Consider the following 5,487-nt stretch of genomic DNA (forward strand, 5'->3'; position numbering starts at 1 on the left):
TAAGCTTTTCTTTTGCCGCCTGCAACCCCCCCCCTTGATGCTGACTTCTGGAATCTGATTGATTTATCCAAAACATGGCATATGCTGTATGAAAACCTGTCTGTCTGGCACCTGGTGCTTAAGAGCTGATTGATGATACTATGTTGGAAATTGGAAAGGACTTGTTATTTTTATTTTTTTCCCCACAAAGAAATTTGATTTGGTTTTGGGGTTTTATTAGGCTGGGGCTGCTTAACACTCTAAAGGTAACATAATATACTTTTTTTAGTTTTTTACTTAATGTGTTTCTATCCTTCTGCAGGAACTAGAAGATCATACTCATGAAGTAAATGTGCAACATGAGGTGCTCGATGGGATGTTCAGAATATATGACTCAACTAAAGCTAAACTAAACATATACCAGGTTCTTTTTTTTATTTCTCTAGATGACAATTACATTTTTATTTCTCTTGACTTTTGAGATGTATTTTATTTTCATGCTATTCTCTTTTACGAATTAAACTGTTAATTACTCTACTGGGTTGAATGATAATCAACTCAAATGTGCTGTTACAGGTTGCTAGTGTAACATTCGACTTGCTGTTGCTTCTGGTGCTAGGATCATATTTGATTATACTTTTCACTTTTCTTGTCATCACAACAAGGGTAACCCCACTTATCTTTATAAGAAGCTTTCAAAACTTCTTGTTTGTACATTTTTTTTTTGCTATACCTTCAAAATCCTACATGAAAAAAACTGAACTAAAATTGCTGAATTGCCAATTATGCTGTTTAACAGGGTCTTGATGATCTCATAAGTTTATTCCGACGGCCTCCCTCTCGGAAGGTGAAAGCGGCATGATGAATGACGATATTCTCTTAGGTGAAAGCAGCATGACAAAAGAAGCTGGATATGTGCACCGAAGCTGTTTATCCTTGTTGCTGAAGAGCATCACATGTAGCATAGAATGTAACCTTTGCCATGGAGGAGTTTGTGTTGTTTACTAGTTGTGCGTTGTCTGATTAGGTCAGAATCACGAGGGATCAGTTTAATTTTGGTCCTAGGCGGATTTTTTTAAAAAACAATTATGGTGCTGGAATGAGTTGAGATTTGTTAACATAGTTTGAAGAAAAGTTTTGGTGAAGGATATTTTAAACCATAGACTATAGCCAGCATTTTTTTTGTAGAGGATAATCTGTATTTGTGGCATCAGCACCATGATTTCGTTATTTAAATTTCCTATAAAGTTTTGGAGCAGTTTCCTACGGTAATTATTTATTAAATTGGATAAACCTAGCAGTAATTCAGTCTTGAAGCCATCATTTAGAACAAACAAACGAACTCCTTAAAGTTTGTTCAGAAACAAGCCAGTAATTCTGATATGCACGCCTGAAGGGACTTTTACGCTGTACCTGAGGTGTAAAAACTCAGGGCTTGTAGCCCATGCGTTGCAAGCCAGGCTAAGCAAGAAGTGTATTAACCCGGCAAATCCCCAAGACATGTGGGACGGGACAGTAATGAGATCAGACCTGTAAGAAAACTGGGTTGTGCAGACCCAGCAGACATGGAGTAGAAGCAAGAAATTCCAAATCTTTCTTCTTTATATGACAAATGGAAAGCAGAAAACAAGGCTGGATATATTTTTAAATTTAGAAAAACAAAACTATTTTTTCCCACAAAATTAATCACAAATGTGGGTTAAAGTTTTTGGGCCTTCTTTAATAAATTGACTGGACTTGTTGGTATCAAGAAATGGATGCTAAATGTGTGGTGGGTGTTACAAAATTTGTATTCTTGCCAACAACTTTAGCTAAAATTTTGTGAGAAGAGAGGAAACTACCTTTGACAAAGACTTTAGCAGAAAATCTTCTGAAGAAGAACAATAGTGTTGAGAGAGAATTTTGAGCGAGCTTTGAGCCATCGCTATGAATGCCACCATTTCATTCATTTTGGGAGAGGGGAGGAGGGAATTAGTATCATAATTATTAAATCCATTTGAAAATTCACCTGGCTAGCTAATTATATTATCATCTAGATTAACTCGGATTAATCTAGAAAAATAATAATAATAACACAAGTACACACTATAAATCAGCAAATTGTTTTCATCAATCCACTTTGCTAAAAAGTTTAACAAAATAAAAGATAAAAAAACAACATGCTAACAAAAGAAATTAATTGACCAACACTTCAGCACAATTTAACAAAGGTAACTAAGCACACTAGAAGTCGAGGGGACAAAACAATTAACTAATTACAATTTCAAATCCTATTATTTTAATAGATGTTTCATCACAAACAATTTAATTATTATTAAAAAGTTCAAGATTTCATAATATTATAGTCATGTTAGATGTAAAAGCACATTGGAAACCAATGTAACACGTATAGATGCATCCTTGTCAACACCTTTAATTTGGTACAATGAACATATTGAGCTTTTCCATGTCCAAGCAAAATTTGAATAAAATGCTGATGGGACGAGATGATTGGGCTGATGAAGTATCAGTATTTGAAGTACTACAAGAAGACATTTTACATTGCTGCAATAAGATCAATGAAAAGACATTAATATATACTATACTATACTAGACATGAAGTAAATGTAAAAATATATATACACCATTTTCTCTTTTTACAATCTCTACTGCGAGAAGGATGGACAGTTTTCTATTGAAATAGATGGAAAGAATCCAGAGACCTTATCTTTGCTACAGAGACTGCACTGCATCTTCACCTACCTTGTCTGTTGAAGATCAAGCCAGCCTGCCAATTTTTGAAATGAAACAGAAGGAATAGAAACTCTGGTGAGACAGATGATTGCAACGTGATAGTTAAAATCAGTAGCAAGGCACCTAAAGGGTTGAATGTCATAATTAAAATAATTAGCATCTGCATCTTTCGAAGAAATTTTTTGTAAATAGCATATGCATGGAAAACCCAAAAAGCCTGTGTGTGATTAAAAAATCCCTCAGCTTATGGATATGATCCATAACTGTAAATAGAATTGTAAAAGGAAACAAGTTTGGAACTATATGCAGTTATGAAGAACCCAGAAACCAGCATGACACCATGCAATCAGCTAGTGGAATAGGAACGGATGACATTTAGAATGGGAAGAATATGCATATCCCGTCACATTATAAAGTTGTTAAAATAATCTAAAACAATTTTCTTCCTTAATCAATAAGCATGTTAAAGAGGTAGAAATTTAAGAAACACACCTCACTGAATCCAATTCCAGATTTCTCATCTTGTTTTGATCACTTAAGCGCTGATTACAGAACATCTGGCATCTAAAGGGAAGTGAAACAGGTGAGAAAAGTTTCTCAAAGCATCTGAAAATCCTCCCTTCTGTATATCACGAAGACACGCATAATACTTCTACTGTTCAGTGCTTAGATAAAATCTTAAAAACATGTAGCAAAGAAAATATACCTTTCTAAGATCAGAAGTGGTGGATTTGGAATCCATCGATTCCTTGGTCATCCATCGAGGAACGTTTAGGTAATGGCCAGTTTGCAGATTTTCCTCTCTGCCAAAGAGAAGGAAAACAGTCAACACATAACTTCATCTTACCAGTTAAGCCATCTTGCAAAACAAAGATCCTAACAGAGCCCAACTCCTAAGACAGCTCAACAACCCATTTCCCCATCCAAACTTCATATTCAAGACAAGCTCACTGGATGTGGTTCATGAAAATCCAGATACTTGGAAGGATTGACAAAGATTTATTAAACTGGGGTGTAAAATGAAGTTGGAAAGGATTTTAAGACATTGTCAATTTCTGGTTATATGCTTGCCTCAAACCAAAGACCGTCTGCCATCAGTTGGTCTACCTGCACCTTCCGTACTATTCTGTGGTTGAAAGGAATGACCGAGACTAATTTTAGCAATGGAATTCACACAGAAATATGATCCATATCTCCAAACCCATGACACCTATCAAATACCTGAAGATAATCAAACCCTTATGGAATGTGGGCTGAGATCTTTCCTTAAAGTGCCAGAGAGAAGCACAAGTTAAAGGAAGGTGTGTGCTGACAGTTTTCTTGATGGATGACGATTGCTATTTCCAGGACCTAGAATCAGGAGAAACATGGGCACCTCTGAGAAAAATTCTATTATGCTTTTGCGATTGCTAGTGAAATGAACCACTCTTGTTTGGTTGACTGAACACGAAAGTATTTTTCTCTTGAAAATATAATTACATACAATATCATGGAGTGTGGATTTTCATAGAAATATGCAAAAAACCAAATGCTTATTCAGAGGCCTAATAGCATCCTGGTCAGTTGAGCAGAGAAGAGTCTTTGTAACTCGCTTGAAACTGAGCTGGTCAAATGAAGCAATGTGCGTCCTATTCTTCTGCTTCTTGTGTAAAAAAACCCAGCTTAGTGAGCATTCAAAGCAGAAGTTGTTTCAAATAACAGCAGCAAATCCTTCATCACACTGAATCTCTGAGTTGCTAGAGTTAGTTGGAAGCATTGTTTCTTTGTCCACATAATCCCACAACAAGAACTCCTGGTTCAGCAAAACTCAAAAGAATTGCACGTATCTCCTCCTGCAAAACCCCATGCTGGATTAATGAGCAGAGCTTGCACTGATAAGCATAAATATTAACTCATTGTTGAACGAGCTCAAGAAGACTTTGTCCCCTTAACCTTTTCCAACTCGCATTTCTGAAAACGTAGCCCTGATTTTTGGGCTTCTTTGGCATCTAGTTCTGGTCTCCGTCTTTCAGCTACTAACAAAAAGCTGCTCTTGCTTTATCCAGTCCGAGTCCCCTACATAAGGTTCCTCCCCTTGTCCTTGCCGGCCCCAAAATGCTTTCACCTGGTTGAGCTAGTAATCCATCTGAATAAGAAAAAACCTCTTGGATTCAGAATTGCAGCTAGTGAAATGAAGTAGAAGTCTAAAAGTGCAGGAAAGTAGGACATGTGAGAGGCTGATTCATTGTATAATCTGCATGAGTTTATGCTTAGCAAAGCAAGCCTCGCTAATGAATTGAAACAAAAGTTGAATAGAAGTTGTCAAAATACCGAAGACAATTAGTTCAAACCCAACATGTTTATAAATCACTAAAGTGTTCAAACCAAAAATTTCCCTAACTTTCCACCAGTCTTGATAATCACAACCTTTTTGCCTAACAAAAAGAAACGCAAGTATACACTTCAAAACTGCTAATAGATTAATGTTCTGGTTACATGTTTACCTCATAAAGGATCACCATAAAAGACCATCCTCCACCATTTGGTCCACCAGAAGCTTCCAAACTATTCTGTGCAATCTTATTGGAAGAAAAGGACGATCACTAACATTAGCAATGCAATTAATGCAGCAAAGTTGAATAATTGGCAGCACTAATCCATATCTTCAAATGCTTGAGACTTACCAAACACCCCCAGATGATTAAACCCTTCTACAGGCTGAGATGTTTCCTTAAAATGTCAGAGGGATGCACAATTGAAGGTTTCTTGATTGGTTGCTCGTGAAAGGAACCGCTC

At 36.4% G+C, this 5,487-nt stretch overlaps 2 long non-coding RNA genes across 2 annotated transcripts; one reads left to right on the top strand and one right to left on the bottom strand.

Annotated features, from left to right (window-relative positions):
* The first annotated feature begins 31 nt into the window (after window positions 1-31).
* On the top strand, window positions 32-1,251 carry LOC105117788 (uncharacterized). The gene is made up of 3 exons (XR_840812.1): window positions 32-403; window positions 556-645; window positions 779-1,251. It is a non-coding gene; the product is annotated as an uncharacterized LOC105117788 (long non-coding RNA).
* A 907-nt stretch (window positions 1,252-2,158) lies between these two features.
* On the bottom strand, window positions 2,159-3,920 carry LOC105117790 (uncharacterized). The gene is made up of 5 exons (XR_840813.1): window positions 3,784-3,920; window positions 3,419-3,515; window positions 3,205-3,334; window positions 2,682-2,746; window positions 2,159-2,523 (listed from the first exon to the last, which is right to left on the bottom strand). It is a non-coding gene; the product is annotated as an uncharacterized LOC105117790 (long non-coding RNA).
* Between the last annotated feature and the right edge of the window lie 1,567 nt (window positions 3,921-5,487).

This window comes from Populus euphratica, unplaced genomic scaffold (genome assembly GCF_000495115.2).
Source record: "Populus euphratica unplaced genomic scaffold, PopEup_1.0 scaffold1533.1, whole genome shotgun sequence".
Classification (NCBI taxonomy): domain Eukaryota; kingdom Viridiplantae; phylum Streptophyta; class Magnoliopsida; order Malpighiales; family Salicaceae; genus Populus; species Populus euphratica.